The 21354-nt window shown below is 38.2% G+C and overlaps 1 pseudogene; it reads left to right on the top strand.

Moving 5' to 3' along the window:
- Positions 1-665: 665 nt before the first annotated feature.
- Positions 666-21354, top strand: LOC105750612 (annotated as a pseudogene).

The following is a 21354-nucleotide window of genomic DNA, read 5'->3' as shown; positions in this document are numbered from 1 at the left end:
GCCATGGCTCCAGGTGCAGTGGATGACCTTGACATCTTTGATAGCTAACCAAGTTCTAAGCACACCACAGCACCGGCTTCAGCTGCCTTTATGGCCACTGGAGCAGATTGTCCTCATCCATCCATCCCACCAGAGTAAGTCTCCACTTCTTGGGGGAGACATCTCCTAAGTCACCAACGAGTTTCAGATCCTTTGCTTACCCTGAACCTGATTTAGCCTGTCCCCCAAAAGGGCTTCCTGGGGTGTGGCCACTGTCTGCTCCGGCCTCGTGGAGTCACAGATGAGAGACAGGTGGAGGTCCCAGTCTTACAGCCCCAAATACCCAACAATTCTGATCCAATCTCCTTAAATCTTTGTTAGAGTTCCTTATCACACGGCTCTGATGCCCAATTTTGGGTGCATTTGGCCTTAAGGTCTGGCCTGCTTGTAGAAGATCGCACCGCAATTTTCCGAGAGCCAGTTCCTCAGAGAACAGGGTTCCCTACTTTCCGTTACTCTGGAGCTGCAGTTTTATCAGGATGCTCTTTCTGCTCGGAAGGAGAACGGGCTGAGTCTTGGAGGACAGCAGGGGGGAGGAGGCGCTGGGGGAGGAGCGATGAGCAGCCCGGAGGGGGGTGGCCCAGGTGGAGCGTGAGCACGGGGCGGAGCTTAGAGGAATGGGCGGAGTTTAGGTCGGAAGACACCATTGAGTGGCGGGGGCCGACTTTAGGGAGCAGAAGCAGTGACAGTCCTTAAGTCCCTGCCTGGGTGACTGAGGGAAAAGAGGCTCAAGCAACCCAGGGGCTTCAGCGGTTGGGCAGGGAGACATCCACCCCCTCCCAGCGGTCCGGAAGCAGGAAGTCTCTGAGCTGAGATCGCCCTGCCTTGCCTGGAGCTGAGATCCCTCTGCCTTCTGGAAGCAGAACCGTGCTTGCAGGTCCCAGGTGGGTCTGAGCCAGAGCTGTAAGGCTTCTTTACTTTCTGGTTTCCGCTGGTTGCCCTTGCCATTGGATCTCATTCTCTTCTCACATCAGTAGTGTTCTCAAGGTCTGCCAGGACTCTGCCTCCCTCCCAAGCCTGTCTACTCAATGAGCTCTGACTCCCAAAGTCTACCCACTCCTCCTGGCTCACCCTTTCCGTATTGACCATTGGATCAAACTTTCCCAGACTTCAGACTTTCCCCATAGAAATCCAGAAGTCCTGAATTCAGCCCTTCCCAGGTATCCCATCTCATGGTCAGTGATTCAGGTGTCCTACCTTCAGACCCAGTTGCCTTGAAGGATCCTGCCTTCCTATCCCCAGACCCCCACCTTGGACAGTTACCAAAGTTCTTTCCTGCTCCCCTTTATCTGAACCCCCTGATAGGGCTGATACCCTATCAGATCCCAGACATGTGGCTCTCTGTCTTCACTTTCCCTTTAGGGACTCCAAGCCTAAGTTCTACTAGAGAGCTCCTAGTTACATCTCAAGACATAGGCTTCCTGCTTTCCCAGGTCCAGCTGTCCACTGTCCCTAACCTCCCTGCCATGGCTTATATTGGCCAGTGTTGCCTCCCAGGACCTAGCCCTGCTTCCCCTCACTTTCTTTCAGAATCCTCAGAGTTGTGACTCAAGCCAAGCCCCAGGCTGGATTTTGTCTTCCAGGTTCCTGCTTCCCCTGCATTCCCTGAGGTCTCCATTCCAGAGCCCTTCCCATCCTCAGCCTACCCTAGCTTCCCTCCCTCCTACATGAAGCAGTATGAGGACAGGGGAAACAGGGAGGGCAGAGGACCAGGTGGAGGGAGAGCTCTGGCTCAGGAGCTATCGAGGCTCTGGCTTGTCTCCTGTTTTTTCCTCATTTCCCAGCCGGACCCTTCCAGCTCTGTAGGGTGGAACCTCTCCCCTGAGAGCAGGGCCATGGCTTTGTAATTCTGGGGGGACTTCACCCTCTGTGAATTCCACACATCCAACCTCCTGCCCAGAGAAAGAGCAGAAAGCCTTCTGCCCCTCTGGAATCCTTGTCCCTCTCTAGTTCGGTCTTCTGAGGATCAAGACCTGACCCAAGTAGGTATTGGGCAAAATCTGGATACCCAAGTGGGAGGAAAATTAGAATAGTTTTATTGTGATTCCCCAGAATATGAGCACAAAGGAAGTCAGTCTGGGACTAAGATTATGGGAAGGGGAAGTTGAGCTTTTCTAAGCAGAGGTAAGGAAGGGAGGGCTTCTCCTGGGGGCTCCAGGCTATCTCTTGGTTTTTCCAGAAGCTGAGAATTAAAACCTGCCTTCGTGAGCTTTGACCTCTGTTAGTAAGAGCTATGGCTGTTACATTTATGGAGCTATAAAGGGTCGAGGCAGCAGGACCCTGAGACAAAGACCAGGGACCAGATGGAGGAACTTGACAAAATGGTTGCTTTACTACCTCCACAGGGAGCCTGGAGCCAGAGGAATGGGCCCTGGGAATCTCAGACCTCCTCCTCAGGTGAGTGCAGTCCATCCTCAGACCTAACCAACATTGGCAGTCATTGCCATTTCCCTAGACATGCAGGACGGGCTGTGGAGCTGGCAGGGCCTGATGTGTGGGTCATTTCTGTACAAAAACAGGCATTATGGGTAACAGTAGTAACAACTCTACCCTGCCCTTTTTCTGCGTTTTCAATGATTCAATGGGCCCTTGGTATCTTGAGCATGGAAACACACACTACATACTTGCCCTATTTGTTTTACAGACCTCCTCATCACCACTAACCAATAAAGTCCACCACTTCATCATGAATCTCTATTCCATAGGGACCAGGTCTGCTCTCTTTGGGCCTGCCTAGCATCCCTCTCCCCATAAAGTCTCTCTCTCCTCTTGGTCTCCTGTGGTCAAGCTTCCCTGAAGCTCCTGGACAACCCTTCACACACAGTTTTGTCTGGACAGGGAAGGCTTTCCCAGTTCTAGTGCTGTGCAGTGTGGTCTTTAGAGCAGAAACTGTCCTTCTGGGGCTGCTCAGGTCCTTCTGCCTCGGGTCACCCAAGCCTTCCCAGGCCTTCCTGAATCCCTCCCCTTGACCATTCCTTGGGCCCAGCCAATAAGCATTGAGAAAGGCCCTAGGTACAAGCCCCAGAGTTGTAGTACAAAAAGCTCTGAACTATCCTGCTGTTCTCCTGCTTCTAAGACCTTTCCTGGCACAGGGACTGATCTCTATTGTCTAAAGGAGGCCCCAGGATTCGCATCCTTGCTTTTGTTGTTCCTGGCCCCCAAGTTACTGTACAAACTGGCCTGGAAGGATATAATGGCTGGAATTTACTCAAGCCAATGCTCCCTTTAAATGTTCAGCAAAAAGTAGACACTCCTTGGTCATTCCACAAGTAAAAACAGCTTTACTTAAAATAAAAAGGGCATTCAGTAAGGATACTAGAGTCCTTTAGCTTGAGTCAACAAAGGCTTCTCTTGATTCCATGTAGGAGCTCAATTGGTCAACAGAGCAGGGTGTAGCAATGTGCCATCTTTGGAAATCTGTCATATCTAAAGGGCCCTGATTTCACATGAGTAGATCTTTAACCCCTAAGATTTCCAGGAAACCACTTTAATTTGTCCAGAGGTCCTCAGAATACAGCTTGAAGGGAGGCACCTAGAGCCTTTGCCCATTATGGAAGTCTGGTCCTAGGGCAGCTTTGTTACCTATCAGGTAAAAAAATAAAACTGACCTCACCATGTGGCAGGAGGATAGAACTCTAGGAGATGGTGCACTTTTACCAAGGCTGAGAAGCTCAACGGGAAGGGTGCAACCTTTGACAATCATTAGCTGAGTAGTTAACTTGAATTGAAGACTGGCTGAAGGAAGAAAACTACCATTTATTATGAAGAACCTACTAAGTTCTTGTTGGTCGTTATGCTAAATGAGTTCAATGGAGTAGTATTCATTACATTTATAGAATTAACTTATTCATCAGTTCCCCATTTATAAGTAATCCCTCAGATTGTCTTTGTCACCTTGGAAAGAACTATATACATGTGATATGTGTGTGTGTGTGTGTGTGTATATATACACATCTTTTGAATTTGTTTTGCTTAGGACTGATCCCTCCCTTAATTTATCCTCTCACCAATTCCCCCTCCCTTTTCCTTCCTTTTCACTGGTAAGTAAAATGCATTTTTCCAACCAGTTCTGTGTTGTGTATATTCTTCCTTCCTTTAACTAGATAGCAGAGGCTCAGACATGAAATGTGTTCACCCATTCCCTCCTCATATTATGAATAAACAAGAATGGTTTAAGCTCTTTAGCTGTGGTTATTTTTTTTTTAATTCCTTTCTCTTGCATTTTTACTATTGCTAGCATTTCCACAAGAGTGAAAGAATAATCATCCTTGCTTCACTCCTGCATTTATTGGAAAAGATTCTAATATTACCCCAGTTCATGTGATGCTCTTGGTTTCAGATGTTCTGTAACCAAAACATTCTATTTATTGAAATGACTGTGGTTTTGATATTTTGGTTTAGAAAGTGATTATGTTTATTGTTTTCCAAATGTTCAACTACTCTTGCATCCCTGATAAAAATTCTACTTGATCATAATGGATGATTTCTTGAATAATTAACTATAGCCATTTTGATAGGACTTTGTTTAAAACTGGAGGGAGGAGACAATGTTCATTCATTGGCTTGTACAGTTTACTTACTCTGTTCAGACTTTCCTTGGACTCAGCATTAGGTCTATGTTTTTCTTATAAAAGGATTCTGGTAGGATATTTTCTTATTTGGGGGAATTAGTGATGAAATATGATATGGATTTGAAAGAATTTCTCTGTCTTCTGAAATATTTCATGTTTTTAGAGGTATTCTTTTTTTTAGCTTACTTTTCTCATTTTCTTATCCTTTTTATTTTTTCTAGTTTTATTATTTTTTACCCTTGTCATTTGGTATTTTCTTGCCTGGATTTTCACCTCTCATTTAATCAGATTAGCCAAAGGTTTTCTCAACTTTATTAGTCATTTCAAAAAAGTCAGTTTTAATTTTATTTCTCCTTTTAATTTTTTATTTCCAATTAATCTATTTCCCTTCTGATTTTAATGTCTTGTCATTTGAACTTAATTTAGGTTTGGTCATTTATTTTTTTCTTTTTTTTAGAATGCATATTTAATGTTCTCTTTTTCTATATTCTTTTTTTTTTTTTCCTGAGGCAATGGGGATTACTTGCCTAGGGTTACATAGCTAGAAAGTGTCTGAGATCAGATTTGAACTCAGGTCCTCATGATTTCAGGTCTGGTGCTTAATCCACTGTCCCACTTAGCTGCCCCTTTCTATATTCTTAATATGATTGTAAAGTTATATTTTTCCCTGAGGACTGCTTTAGCTGAGCCACAGAAATTTTGGGATATCATTTAATCATTCTCATTTTCTTTTGCAAAGTTATCATTTCTGAGATTTGCCCTCTGACTCAGTCATTATTTACTATGTCACTATTAAATCTCCATTTGGGTTTGTATCTTTTGTTGGCGATCCCTGAACCAATTTCTATTCTTATTTCATTAGGAAATGAAAGGATTTATTGATTAGTTCTGCCTTTTTCACATTTGTGTCCAATATCTCTATATCCCAATGGTTGATTTTTGTAGAAGTTTCATGTTTTACAAAGAAATCTGTATATTTCTCTGTTGTCCCATTTAGATGATGCCATAAGTCTTTTACCTTCAGTTTCTCTAGTTATTTGTTCATCTGTCCTACTTTCATCGCATTCATTCTTCATCCGTCTTTTTCCTTTTGGTTCTCTTGTAGATTCCCCTTCCTCTCTTGCCCCTCAACTGGTCCTGTTCATTAGTTGTTGTTTTTTTTTTTTTTTAATTTCATGCATTAGGATTTTTTTCTCTCTCATTTTCCATCTTTTCCTTTTTATTTTGTCCCTTTCCTAGATTCTCATTTTCTGATTCATATCCCCACTATTCATCTGGTCTTTCTCTTTTCCCTGTACATTTCATATAGTCAAAGCCTCCAAGTTATCTATTCTAAGTTCTGCTCTATAGGTGCTTTCTGCCATTGCTTGGAAGACAACCCCCCAGATTACTTTTTTTTCATTGTTCCTTATTTTCAGAATACCGTATATCACAGAGAACAGTGCTCCATAGTAGAGAAAATCACCTCCTGATGTTGAAGGATAAGACACCCTGACAACATTTGGGGTCCCCAGGTTGGTGTTGCAGGTAAGATAAAGGAATTTGCAGACTCAGTCTCTAAGTTAAATGGCAAAGGGTTTATTGATGCTGAGAACGGCGGGTTAGATTTCAGATTGAAATAGCAGAGAGTTAAGGGACAGAGAACAGTTTTATCCAGCCTCTATCATTAGTATGTAAATTCTGTGACCTAAGAGTAAGGCTAGGGAGTAATCTCTGGATTAGTAGAAAAGTGGTCTCCCGAAATTTGATTATCTCTGACCAGATCATCAATCAGCAATGGACTGAGGAGTGGCCCTGAAACTTGGTTTCCATTCACAAGATGTCAGCAAAGAACTGAGAAATAGTCTATTCAGAATCAGACAGATTGGGCAAGAGAGTATCCTGAGGCAGACTCCAAAACCAAAAGATTTAGGATTTCCTGACTTATGGTTAGAACAGAAGCCCCCCTAAAATCAGGGGACAACAAAATCATATTACATCACTGATATTTATCCTCTCTTGTTGTCCTTTTATTTTTCTTCCACATTCTTCTAGAAATCCCACCCCTGTGTCCATGTTCTCCTACTCCTCCAAGTGCTAGTATCCCTCCATCCCCACTCCCTGCCAAGTAACAATTGCCCCAACTCCAAGACAAGTAGATTTTTCAGGCATTAAACTCCCAAGGCTCAGGGAAAGGTCCTTTATCTTCTATAAAAATATTCATCAGTGAAACCCCCTCCTAGCTCCAAAGTCAGGATTCCTTACTTTCTCCATTTTTTTCAGTTTTTTTCCCTGCTCCTCACCTACTCCCCTATATGCTCTTCTCTCTCTGAGACCATGGAGATCATCTCAATCCTCATTTTCCTTGACCTTTCATCTTTGACACTATTGATGACTCCTTTATGATACTCTCTTCTCAAAGTTTTAGGACATGACTCTCTCCTGGCTTTCCTCTTACTTATCTGATTATTTTTTTCTCTATCTTCATTCCTGGCCTCCTCTTTACTATGGAATATTCACTTTTTTGTCCCTTATTCTTAAGCCCACATCTGCAAGATAGGTCAACCTGGGCTACATTCTCAGTTCCAATGCTCTCTGGAACCCATTCTGTCATTCCTTCCCCTTATCTATTTGGTTTCCATTAGCCTTGTGTTTCCACGAAGTCAGTCATTTCCCTTGTATTCAAAGATCTTTCTCTTCATGACTTGTAGGACTTCTTGGTTCTAGATTGAATTATTAAAGGGGACTATTACTAGTATTATAAGTTGCAGCCATGGCTTTTTCCTTTTTTACTCTGTTGGTAATCTATGAATTCTCTCCATTAGAATTGCATTTTTTCTATTCAGAGGTTCTGGCCAGTTCTCTTTGATTATTTTCTTCATGATTGTGTCCATATTTTCCCCAAATTGTGTCCTTCTGGGAGAACTGATCCTTAGATTGTCTGTGTGCATGCTGACTTTGAATTCTGTACACTTCCCTTCAGCAAGGGGCAGATTTTCTTGGAATGTTCTTATTGTTTCCTTCCCTTATTCTAGATTTCCTTCCACTTTTGTGTATTTGAATTCCTTGTATATTTTGTTTTTTGTTTTCTTTGGGGAGACTTGCCATGGCAGATTGTAGATTTTCTATTCCCTTAGCCTGGAAGTTGATCAAAAAAAAGAATACAAGATTGAAAAGGGTTCTGGGTAGGAAGAAGACATTCAGGGACTGGAGAAGTCAGTCAGAAAATCCCCAAAGACGTAGATCTGGGTGAGAAATGAGGAGATATATGAGATGAGCTGACTCAACTCTGCTTTTCTTGGTTGGAAACAGTCTTCATTCAGTGCGGTGATGATTTTTCATGTTTTCATGAGATAAAACTTTACTCCAGCTTCTCAAGAAACAAAATATATCATTAATTTTTTTTCTCTTTTAAATGATTATGTGAAATAATTCCCACTCAGAATATGCTATACTTGCCTGCTTCTTACAGACTCATTGGAGCATTTTCTTGAGCACATATGCCTTATATCAGTCCTGCTGAAGAAGAGATTTCCCATCACCCTTTCATTCTCTTCCACAGCTCCATCCATCTCACACATAAACCAGAAACTTTCTTCCTGCTTCTGCATGGAGAAGCATTCCATACTAAGTCTTCTCAGCTTTATTCCACCTGAATCATATAAAATGTTTTTCTCAAAATTCACTAAGATTTTTAATAACTATGGTTTCAAGAGTTTCTGACCCTCATAAAAGGGATGAACTTTGGCTACATACCTTTTCTGTGTTTCTGTTTCCTTCTATAAGTTGATGAGGGTTAATGGACTCTTTACTTCTGAAGGGTCTTTCAGCTCCACATCTTCTGACTTTTAATGGTTTAGGAGGTGCTGATGTTCAAGGATGTGGCTGTGGACTTCACCCAGGAGGAGTGGGGACTCTTGGACCCTCCTCAGAAGGAGTTGTACAAGGAGGTCATGTTGGAGAATGCCTGGAACCTACTCTCCCTATGTAAGGACACTTCCCTGATAACTGAATCTGCAATCAAAGTGCATATCTTTACTCCCTAATGTGCATGGATTGAAGGTTTGATCAATTATCAGAAAGGGAAAAGGATTGGTCTCCTGTGTTCAAGAGACAGGGTCTTCCTGCAAGCTGATATTTCTGTAAGATGGCTTTGCATTATATGATAGGAAACTGAAGGTGTCCTTTATGGTTCCTGAAGCTGTCTTTTACCAATTCTAGGTAGATTCAAGTGAAAAATCAAATCAGTGAGAAAGCATCTCAGACATGGAACTAATCTCAGAAATTATTTAATTGAACCTCTACTTGAACATGAATTTTGTCTGCCAATTGCTTGGGCAGCTTTTCCTTGCCACCCCTTCCTCTTTGGGATGGGCCTAGCTAGATTTGAAATATTCTTATGTAGCTCAAACCACCTGTTTGTCCCTAGTATAGGAAACTTGTCCTTAATTTTCCTTTCTCTTGTCCCCAAATTTCAGCACAGGTGATGGGGAAGGAATGGAAAGGAATAAAATTTTATGTTTTATTTTCTGGGTGCTGTGTCATGTGTTTCTTTGCATTATATAAATAGCAACATTGTTTTAAGAATGACTTTGAGCAAATAAGTTATTCTGACTAATATACATATCGAAAATAATTACATGAGACAAATGAACTATCTGCAACCAGAGGAAGAACTAATAATGTATATAAGTATGTTGAGAACAATGTATAGAGTAGTATACCTGTTTCTGTGTAATAGTATCCATCTTGGGTGGGGACAAGCAAAGTGAAGGAAAAAATATATTTGATAATTTTGTTATCTATTTGAAAGGAATAGTTAAATATTCTAAGTTGTACATTGTGGATTTATAGTTTCATGAACAATCAGCTTTTTTATTGTACTATATAGAAATGGCTGTTTTAGTCCATAAATTAAAAATAAAATAAATATTATGTCATTTGATATCTCAATAACCTTCTAAGTTAGGTGATACTATGCTCCCCATTTGAGAGTTGAAAAAACTTAGGCAAACAGACTTCAAGTACTTTTTAAAAAACTTTTATTGGGGGGCGGAGCCAAGATGGCGGAGAAGACACACGCGACTTTCTAAGCTCTTCTCTTACCCTCTTTATCAATATTATATCGAGCCTCAAAAATAGTCTTGACTGCTACAATTCGTAAAGATAAGAAGTAGAACAACTCACCGGCCGAAGAAAATCTGCAGTCTCGCCAAAAAAAAGGTTGGTTACGGGGCCAGGGGGGAGATCAGTGCAAACGGGGAGAGAAATTAGGTTCCGAGGAGAGTCTCAAAACGAAAGTGAAAGCACAGATCTCAGCACAAACGGGCATTTAGGGTTAGAGTCGGTAGCCTCCAATCTGCGCAGTGGGGAGCTCGGCTTGGGGCCATAGAGCTTTTCTAGGGCCGATTTGCATTGGGCAGAGACACTGGGGCAGAGTTCAGGGTGGTCTGCCGTCTGGGGTCAGCTGCTAATACTCACAGTCCCACCAGAGGCTCCGGCCTGGGGCAGTGACACTTTCACCCCTTAGTCTCTAGCCGAGGGCAATCGCTAATCCACTCAGCCCTACTAAGCAGTTTGATAGCTCGGCCAGTGCTGAATCCACTTCCTGTTGGGGAAGGGAAAACTCACCAGCAATCTCCCCATACTCTCTGAGCCGAAACCAATTTACATCTCCCTGCTCTGCGAGAGGAAGCTGGTAACCCCCTTGCCTAGGAGACCTACCCTAAAGGCTTTAGAAACATGAATAAAAAGATGAAAAGAACGATGAGACAGCTTCTATGCAGAAAAAAGAGCAGGTCAGCAAACCTGAAGAGACCTCAAACAGCAAAAAATGCATCAGACTGTCCTCCTTTACATGATGCTCTCATAGAAGAGACCATTAAAAGTCTCAAAAGAGAGTTAGAAGATAAATGGGGAAAGGAAAGAGAAGCCTTACAAGAGAGCAACAACTTCCCTTGAAATACGAATTGAAAAAGTAAAAATCTCATGGAAAGTAAGAATGTGAATTGAAAAATAAAGAATTCACTAGAAAGTAGGATCTGTGAATTGAAATGACAAAGAACACTTCAAGAAAGTAGGATCTGTGAATTGAAAAGAAAATAATTCACTAAAAAAAAAAATTAGTGAAAATGGAAAAAAATTCCACAGACCAAAACAATACATTTAAAACCTAATTGACATATACAGAAAGAAGTAAAAAGCTAATGAAGAAAATAATTCTTTAAAAATTAGAACTGAACAATAGAAACTAATGATCTCATTGAGACAGCAAGAATCAGTCAAGCAAAAACCAAAAAAATGACAAACTGGAAAAAACATGAATTATCTACTTGCAAAAACGACAGACTTGGAAAATAGATCTAGGAGAGATAATCTGAGGATTATTGGACTTTCTGAAAACTATGATGAAAAAAAGAGCCTAGATACTATTTTACAAGAAATCATCAAAGAGAACTGCCCAGATGTAATAGAATCAGAAGGTAAAATAGGCATTGAAAGAATTCATCGAACACCTTCTGAAAGAGACCCTAAAATAAAAACCCCAAGGAATATTGTGGGAAAAATTTCAGAACTATCAGATTAAGGAAAAAATTTTACAAGCAGCAAAAAAAACCATTTAAATACTGAGGTGCCACAATAAGGATCACCCAAGATCTGGCTGCCTCTACATTAAAGGAAAGAAGGGCCTGAATATGATATTCGAAAGGCACAAGAACTTGGGATGCAGCTAAGAATCAAACTACTCCAGACTAAGTGAGCATTTTCTTCCAGGGAAGAAGATGGAATTTAATGAAACAAATGAATTCCATTTGTTTCTGAAGAAAAACCAGAACTAAACAAAAATTTGATCTCCAACCATAGAACTCAAGAGATGCAGAAAAGGTAAAAATAACTCTTGAGAATTGTATTTCTAGTTGTGGATATACAAAAAGAATACATGTATAATTTGATTGTATTGATATAACATAAAAAAGGGAAGTAGATATGGAAAAGGGATGATGGCAGAAACTAAGGTGGGAAGGAGGGATAAAAAGAGGGAAACCACATCCCACAAAGAGGCAAATGGAAACTTATCATATCTGAGGGAATTTAGAGAGGGGAGAACATTGTGTGAATCTTACTCTCATCAGAGTTGGCTCTAAAGAAAAATAATATGACATTTGTTTTAGAGAAAATTCCTCGCCCTCATTAAAAACGGGAGAGAGGAAAAGGGAAAAGAAAAAGAGTAATAAGGGAAGGAAGGGAAAAAAAAGACCTACAAAGGGGAGGGATTATAAAGAGGGTAAAGCATCAGTTACAAGAGGGGTACATAAGTTTAAAGGGGGAAAGAGGGTTGGGGAGGTAAGAATAAGAAAGCACAATCTGGGGTTATTAGGATGGTAGGAAATACAGATTTAGTAATCTCTAACCGTAAATGTGAATGGGATGAATTCTCGAAAGAGGAGGCAGATAGCAGACTGGATCAAAAGTCAGAACCCTACAATATGTTGTTTACAAGAAACACATTTAAAGCAGGAGATACTTATAGAGTGAAAGGTAAAAGGCTGGAGCAAAATCTATTATGCTTCAGGTGAAGTCAAAAACAGGGTAAGCCATCCTTATCTCAGATCAAGCAAAAGTAAAAACTGATCTAATTAAAAGAGATAAGGAAGGAAACTAATCCGCTAAAGGGTAGCATAAACAACGAAGCAATATCAATATTAAAATATATGACCAAGTGGTATGGCATCCAACTTCCTAAAGGAGAAGTTAAGAGAGTTGCAAGAAGAAATAGACAACAAAACTGTAATAGTAGGAGATCTCAACCTTGCAATCTCAGAATTAGACAACTCAAACCACAAAACAAATAAGAAAGAAATTAAAGAAGTAAATAGAATATTAGAAAAATTAGGTATGTTGGATCTTTGGAGAAAATTGAATGGAGATAGAAAGGAATATACTTTCTTCTCAGCAGTTCATGGAACCTATTCAAAAATTGACCATATATTAGGACATAAAGACCTCAAAATTAAATGCAAGAAAGCAGAAATAGTAAATGCTTTCTTTTCAGATCATGATGCAATAAAAAACTACATTCAACAAAAAATTAGGGGAAATAGACCAAAAAGTAATTGAAACTAAACAACTCTCATCTTAAAGAATGATTGGGTGAAAGCAGCAAATTATAGCTACAATTAATAATTTCACTCAAGATAATGACAATGATGAGACATCATACCAAAATTTAGTGGATGCAGCCAAAGGATAATAAGGGGAATTTTATATCCTTAGAAGGCTTACTTGAATAAAACAGAGAAAGAAAAGATTAATGAAATTGGGCTTGCAAACTAAAAAACTAAAAAGACCAAATTAAAAACCCCCAATCAAATACTAAATTGGAAATTCTAAAATTAAAAGGAGAAATTAAAAATATTGAAAGTAAAAAACTATTGAACTAATTAATAAAACTAAGAGTTGGTTCATAGAAAAAGCCAATAAAATAGATAAGCCTTTGGTAAATCTGATTAGAAAAAGGAGGGAGGAAAATGAAATTAGTAGTTTTAAAAATGAAAAGGGAGAACTTTCCACCAATGAAGAGGAAATTAGAGAAATAATAAGGAGTTATTTTGCTCAACTTTATGCCAATAAATTTGATAACCTAAGTGAAATGGATGACTACCTCCAAAAATATAGACTTCCAGATTAACAGAGGAGGAAGTAAATTGTTGAATAAGTCCCATTTCAGAAAAGAAATAGAACAGGCAATTAAACAACTCCCTAAGAAAAAATCACCAGGACCAGATGGATTTACATGTGAATTTTACTAAACATTTAAAGAACAATTGACCCCAAATGCTATATAAATTATTTGATAAAATAGGGAATGAAGGAGTCCTACCAAATTCCTTCTATGACACAGACATGGTACTGATACCTAAACCAGGTAGGCTGAAAACAGAGAAAGAAAATTATAGACCAATCTCCCTAATGATATTGATGCTAAAAATCTTAAATAAGATATTAGCAAAAAGACTACAGAAAATCATCTCCAAGATAATACACTATGATCAAGTAGGATTTATACCAGGAATGCAGGGCTGGTTCAATATTAGGAAAACTATCAATATAATTGGCCATGTTAATAACCAAATTAACAAAAACCATATGATCATCTCAATAGATGCAGAAAAAGCATTTGATAAAATCCAACATCCATTCCTATTAAAAACACTTGAGAGTATAGGAATAAATGGACTTTTCCTTAAAATAATCAGCAGCATCTATTTAAAATCATCAGTAAGCATCATATGTAATGGAGACAAACTGCAACCATTCCCAATAAGATCTGGAGTGAAACAAGGTTGCCCACATCACCGTTACTATTTAATATTGTATTAGAAACGCTAGCTATAGCAATAAGAGCTGAGACAGAGATTAAAGGAATAAGAATAGGCAATGAGGAAGCCAAATTGTCACTCTTTGCCGATGACATGATGGTATACTTAGAGAACCCCAGAGATTCTGCTAAAAATTATTAGAAATAATCCACAACTTTTAGCAAAGTTGTTGGTTATAAAATAAAAGCCACATAAGTCATCAGCATTCTTATATATCACTAACAAAATCCAACAGTCAGAGTTACAAAGAGAAATTCCATTTAAAGTAACTACTGATAATATAAAATATTTAGGAATCTATCTGCCAAGGGAAAATCAGAAACTTTATGAGCAAAATTACAGACCACTTTTCACACAAATTAAGTCTGATCTAAACCAATTGAAAATATTAAATGCTCTTGATAGGGCGAGCAAATATAATAAAGATGACAATATTACCTAAACTAATCTATTTATTTAGCGCTATACCAATCAGACTACCAAAAACTATTTTAATGACCTAGAAAAATAACAACAAAGTTCATATGGAAAAACAAAGGTCAAGAATTTCAAGGAATTAATGAAAAAAAATCAAATGAAGGTGGCTTAGCTGTACCAGATCTAAAATTATATTATAGAGCAGCAGTTACCAAAACTATTTGGTATTGGCTAAGGAATAGATTAGTTGATCAGTGGAATAGATTAGGTTCAAGGGATAAAACAGTCAACAAATATAGCAACCTAGTCTTTGACAAACCCAAAGATCCCAGCTTTGGGATAAGAACTTACTGTTTGATAAAAATTGCTGGAAAATTGGAAACTAATATGCCAGAAACTAGGCATTGATCCATACTTAACACGTACACCAAGATAAGGTCAAAATGGGTTCATGACCTAGGCATAAAGAATGAAATTATTAATAAATTAGAGGAACACAGGATAGTTTACCTCTCAGACCTGTGGAAGGGGAGGTCTTTATGACCAAAGCAGAACTAGAGATCATCACTGATCACAAAATAGAAAATTTCGATTATACCAAACTGAAAAGTTTTTGTACAAACAAAACTAATGCAGACAAGATTAGAAGGAAGCAATAAACTGGGAAAAATATTTTTACAGTCAAAGGTTCTGATAAAGGCCTCATTTCCAAAATATATAGAGAATTAACTCTAATTTATAAAAATCAAGCCATTCTCCAATTGAAAAATGGTCAAAGGATATGAACAGACAATTCTCAGATGAAGAAATTGAAACTATTTCTAGTCATATGAAAAGATGCTCCAAGTCATTATTAATCAGAGAAATGCAAATTAAGACAACTCTAAGATATCCACTACACACCTGTCAGATTGGCTAAGATGACAGGAAAAAATTAATGATGATTGTTGGAGGGGATGCGGGAAAACTGGGACATTGATGCATTGTTGGTGGAGTTGTGAACGAATCCAACCATTTTGGAGAGTAGTTTGAACTATGCTCAAAAAGTTATCAAACTGTGCATACCCTTTGATCCAGCAGTGTTACTACTGGGATTATATCCCAAAGAGATTATAAAGAAGGGAAAGGGACCTGTATGTGCATGAATGTTTGTGGCAGCCCTTTTGTAGTGGCTAAAAACTGAAACTGAATGGATGTCCATCAGTTGGAGAATGGCTGAATAAATTGTGGTATATGAATATTATGGAATATTACTGTTCTGTAAGAAATGACCAACAGGATGATTTCAGAAAGGCCTGAGAGACTTACATGAACTGATGCTGAGTGAAATGAGCAGGACCAGGAGATCATTATATACTTCAACAACAATACTATATGATGACCAGTTCTGATGGACCAAGCCATCCTCAGCAACGAGATCAACCAAATCATTTCCAATGGAGCAGTAATGAACTGAACTAGCTATGCCCAGAAAAAGAACTCTGGGAGATGACTAAAACCATTACATTGAATTCCCAATCCCTATATTTATGCACACCTGCATTTTTGATTTCCTTCACAAGCTAATTGTACAATATTTCAGAGTCTGATTCTTTTGTACAGCAAAATAACGTTTTGGTCAAGTATATTTATTGTGTATCTAATTTATATTTTAATATATTTAACATCTACTGGTCATCCTGCCATCTAGGGGAGGGGGTGGAGGGGTAAGAGGTAAAAAATTGGAACAAGAGGTTTGGCAATTGTTAATGCTGTAAAGTTACCCATGCATATATCTTGTAAATAAAAGGCTATTAAATAAAAACCAAAAAAAAAAAAACTTTTTATTTTCAAAACATATGTAGAGTTTTCAACATTCACCCTCGCAAAACCTTGTGTTCCAAATTTTTTTCTCCTCCCTTCCTCCCACCCTTCCACCTAGACAGCAATTAATTCAATATGTGTTAAACATGTACAATTCTTCTATACATATTTCCACATTTATCATGCTACACAAGAAAAATCAAATCAAAAAAGAATAAAATGAGAAAGAAAATAAAATGCAAGCAAACAACACAAAAATAAGTGAAACTTACTATGTTATGATCCACACTTAGTCCCCATGATCCTCCTTGTGGGTGCAGATGGCTCTCTCCATCACAAAACCATCGGAACTGGCCTGAATCACCTCACTATTGAAAAGTGTCATGTCCATCAGAATTGATCATTGAATAGTCTTGTTGTTTTGTACAATGTTCTCTTGATTCTATTCTTTTCACTTAGTATCACTATGGAAAAGTGTCATGTCCATCAGAATTAATCATTGAATAGTCTTGTTGTTTTGTACAATGTTCTCTTGATTCTACTCTTTTCACTTAGTATCAGTTCATGTAAGACTTTAATTACTTAAGGGGCATACAGCTAGTGACATTCTGAGACTCAGTTTAAACTCAGGCCCTTCAGGCTCTATACCCAGGTCTCTTTCCATTGCACTACCAACTCCATTTAATATCTAGATAATGGAAACTATGGAATGAGTCTATCCTTCTATGAAGAAGGTGTGCTGAAACCAAGATCCCTGTTAACTAGGCTGCAGACAGCTCTGGCCCAATAACACTTTTTATCCAGTTGTAGGGTTGGAAGCTTCTTCAAGAGTGGAACATAAAAGAATGGGAGGTGGGGATTGTGGCAGAACATTTGGCTCTTTCTCAGAACATTTTGTATAGCAGGACAATGTGGCACATTCTTTTTGGAATTACTTACTTTACAAGCACTAATGGGTTACCATAGACTCCTGTATTTGAACATAATGTTTGAATCTCAAAATGGAGCAATTCTGCATCCTTACCCTTTTCATAAAAAGAATGAAATTACAAATCTCTCTCCATCTTCATTTCTAACTGATATCTCTGCTCAGGCCTTCCAGTTCCCAGAGAAGAGGTGATCTCTTATTTTGAGCAAAGGGAAGCACTATGGATGCTGGACCAAGCAGGCCTAAGGAGTTGCCTTCCAGGTGAGTGAAATGAAAGCTGTGGTTACAAGAGGTTTCTTGGTGTTGTCATGAGGTAAGTGCTAGAGCTAGGAAAGAAAGACCTGCCTTAGAATTCTTTTTCAGATATTTTTTAGTAGTGGCTTCCTGGACTAGTCACTCAATTCACTCAATCTCAATTTCCCCAATTTTAATATGAGGGGATTGGACTCCATGGTCCTTTAATTCCCTTGCAGTGATCATCTATAAGATCATTGTTTGGGATTTGGGACTAGGAAATTCTCTTGAAAGTGCCAAAAGGTATTAAATTATCCAAAATTCTTCTTTCTCAAAACTTATTCAAGTTAACAAACATCTCAAGTGTGTACTATAAGCCAGGCCCTCTGATAAGCACCAGGACTTATAAGAGATATTTCTTGCTCTCCTAGAGCTCATAGATTGGTGGGGCAGACAACATATCCACAGTTATATAAAAATCCACTTTGGACTGGATAAAATGGCACTAAATTTAGTGCCTCACCAAGTCACTAATTAATGAGGGTAGTAAATGTTCTAAGAAGGAGAGCATTTACTACCCTCATTAATTAAGAAGGAGAGCAGAATTGGGGAGGAAATAGTAAAAATTAAATAAAAGTAACAGTCAACTTTTATACAGTACCTGTCATATGTCCTGCACTGTATAAATATTGTTTTAATTTATCTCAAGGGAACCCCTAGAAATTAAGTGTTCTTATTAAGCCCATTTTACAAATAGAGAAACTGAGGCAAACAGAGATCCTGTGACTTGACTAGCAAGTTTCTCAGCTGGGATAAAAACTCTGCTCTTCCTGACTCAGGGTCCACTGTACCACCAGATGTATTTTGATTTTGAAACAGAATATAATAAAAATGCTCACATGTATATGAGATGGAAAACAAAAGGACAAGCTCCTGCTGAGAGATAGAAATTCATTTTATTAAACTCTAACCAGTCAAAATGAATTAAAAAGATTTATCTTTCTATTGGTTTATGACAAGTGTTGCATTAAACAACAAATGTACTTGAAGGTCCATTCCAAATATTGCTTGTTTTTTTTTAAATAATATTTATATATGAACAATCTTTGAAAGAATAGAATTCCTTCAGATATAACTTTGTTTTCACTACCACTAATAAAGTGGCTACATTGTCACTGAAATTCTTCTGAATGACCAAACTATGTTGCCAACCAATTTCTTTAAGAAACTGCCAGATAAAAAAATAAGATAAAGAAAGGATAAGTTCAAATTAGAAAACAACCTAACCTTTCAGTAAGAGGAACTTCTAGGTCTGTTTTTGTAGAAAGGTGGTGGTGGTCCATGATTTCATGATGACCTCTACTGTGGATTTCTAGTGACTATTGTTTTCAAGTAGCCTGCCCTCATTGCTGCAAGAATGCAAACCAGGTCAGATCTTGATCTGGTGATTACCAGGTGGATGAGATGTGGTTACTAGGTAACCTAGAAATGAGAGAACTACGCTAGTGAAGAGATAGCCATTGAGAGTCTTTGCATAGTTGTAGTCATTTGCACATGAATGTTCAACCTTCCTAGACTTTTAGAAATAATTTGATGTCAAGTGGAGAAACTGATAGAATATGGTTCCCCTAAAAGGAGTCAGAGTTTGTTGTAATCATGAAAGGATCCCCCAAAGCAGTGATTTCCGAATTGTGATACTTTAGAATCACTACAGAAAGGCAGAGGTTAAAGTTGAAAGTTGCAATACTCGTTGCCCCAGATAAATATCTTTATAACCAAATTAGACTATTATTTATCACTTAAGGTGCCACTGATAAATGTTTAGGTGAAATCCCTTGGCCCATTATCTCAATTAATAGTTTGTGAATCTCAAAAGAGGAAGGGCTACAAGAGGACCAATAATGAAGCATGTGGTTGACTTCCACACAAAAGGATGGTAAAAATCAAATTCCTATATGAGACACACATTTTCAGACATGGGAAATTTAATGCATTTTTTAAAATTGTGCTTCTTAGAAGGACTTTAATTTTGTTTTAGTAAGCAGAGGCATCTAAAGATAATTTTTTAGAAAAAATAATAATGGCTATTTAAAAAAATAATGCATTAAAACAGAATCACTTATGCATCCAGTAAATTAAAAAAATATATGTATTGGTATTCAATTGTGACCTCAGATAATGTCAAAGAAAAAAATTAAGTGTTCACAAGGAAAACTTATCATGCTTACAGGTAAGATAGATCATAAAATAATTGTAATGTTTATTTTGTGTGGACCAAATGGTACTATATCTGTAATGAAAGAATTGAAAGTACAAACAATGAAAGGGAAAGATTGAAAGTAAAAATAATTTGTCCAGTACCATGGATAGAGCATGCCTATTCACAGTATTTGAGTTCTAGTCTCAGCTGCTGAGATTTGGATCAAGTCACTAAACCATTCTGAGCTCATGGTCTGAGTATGTATATGATGAGAATGAAGGCACTTCCTCTGTTGTCAAAGGTTCATTATGCTCATCCAATGAAATTGTGTATGAAGCATTAGAAATGTAACTGCCCTTGGGATGTGAGCTAATGAAATTTTAAAATTATTGCTTCTGTCCATTTAAGATTTTTTGCTGCCTGGGGAAATAGAAAGTAATTGAGTTTCTGTTCTGCTGATAGAGGGAAGGAGATTTTATATATATATATATATATATATATATACACATACATATACATATGTCTATAGTGTTTGTATTTGATTTATTATTTGTTTTTTCAGAAGGAAATATCAGATTTAAAATGAAGGAAACTATTGCAGAGCTAAGCCTCTCTCTGGTAGACACTCACAAGCAAAGATTCATGAATGGTAATCCCTATGATTTTACTTTGAGAGAAATCTGTGCTACACATGAGAGAATACACACTGGAGAGAAACCTTATGCATGTAACCAATGTGGAAAGGCTTTTACAAAAAGGGGAGTTCTTATTCTACATCAGAGAATCCACACTGATGAAAAACCATATGAATGTAATCAATGTGGAAAGACTTTTAGACGGAGAGATGGTTTTATTGCACATCAGAGAATCCATACTGGTGAGAAACCATATGAGTGTAACCAATGTGGAAAGGCTTTTACAAGACGAGGAGCTCTCACTGTACATCAGAGAACCCACACTGGGGAGAAACCTTATGAATATTATCAATGTGGAAAGACTTTTACACAGAAAAAAAATCTCATTCAACATCAAAGAATCCACACTGGAGAGAAACCTTATGAATGTAATCAATGTGGAAATATTTTTAGATTAAGGGATGGTTTCATTGAACATCAGAGAATCCACACTGGAGAGAAACCTTGTCACTGTAATCAGTTCAGATCCAGCTCCAAATTGGCTAAAAATAGAAAAATCCATACTGGAGAGAAGCCTTATGAATGTGATCAATGTGGAAAGATTTTTACACGGAAGAAAAATCTTGTTCAACATCAGAGAATCCACGCTGGAAAGAAACCTTATGCATGTAACAAATGTGGAAAAGCTTTTACAGAAAAGGGAGCTCTAACTCTGCATCAGAGGATTCACACTGGAGAGAAACCTTATGAATGTGATCAATGTGGAAAGACTTTTACACAAAAGAATAATCTTGTTCAGCATCAGAGAATCCACTCTGGAGAGAAGCCTTATAAATGTAACCAATGTGGAAAGACTTTTAGGCAAAAGGGAACTCTTACTCTACATCAGAAAATCCACACTGGAGAGAAACCTTATGAATGTGACCAATGTGGAAAGGCTTTTAGAGTCAAGGGAGCTCTTACTGTACATCAGAGAATCCACAGTGGAGAGAAACCTTATGAATGTAATCAATGTGGAAAGGCTTTTACATGGAGGGTTAGTTTTATTGAACATCAGAGATATCACACCGGAGAGAAACCTTATGTATGTAATCAATGTGGAAAGACTTTTACATGGAAGGATGGTTTCATTGCACATCAGAGAATCCATACGGGAGAGAAACTTTAA

Source organism: Sarcophilus harrisii, chromosome 4 (assembly GCF_902635505.1).
Source record: "Sarcophilus harrisii chromosome 4, mSarHar1.11, whole genome shotgun sequence".
In the NCBI taxonomy this organism is placed as follows: domain Eukaryota; kingdom Metazoa; phylum Chordata; class Mammalia; order Dasyuromorphia; family Dasyuridae; genus Sarcophilus; species Sarcophilus harrisii.
This window is presented reverse-complemented; position numbering and strand designations above follow the sequence as displayed.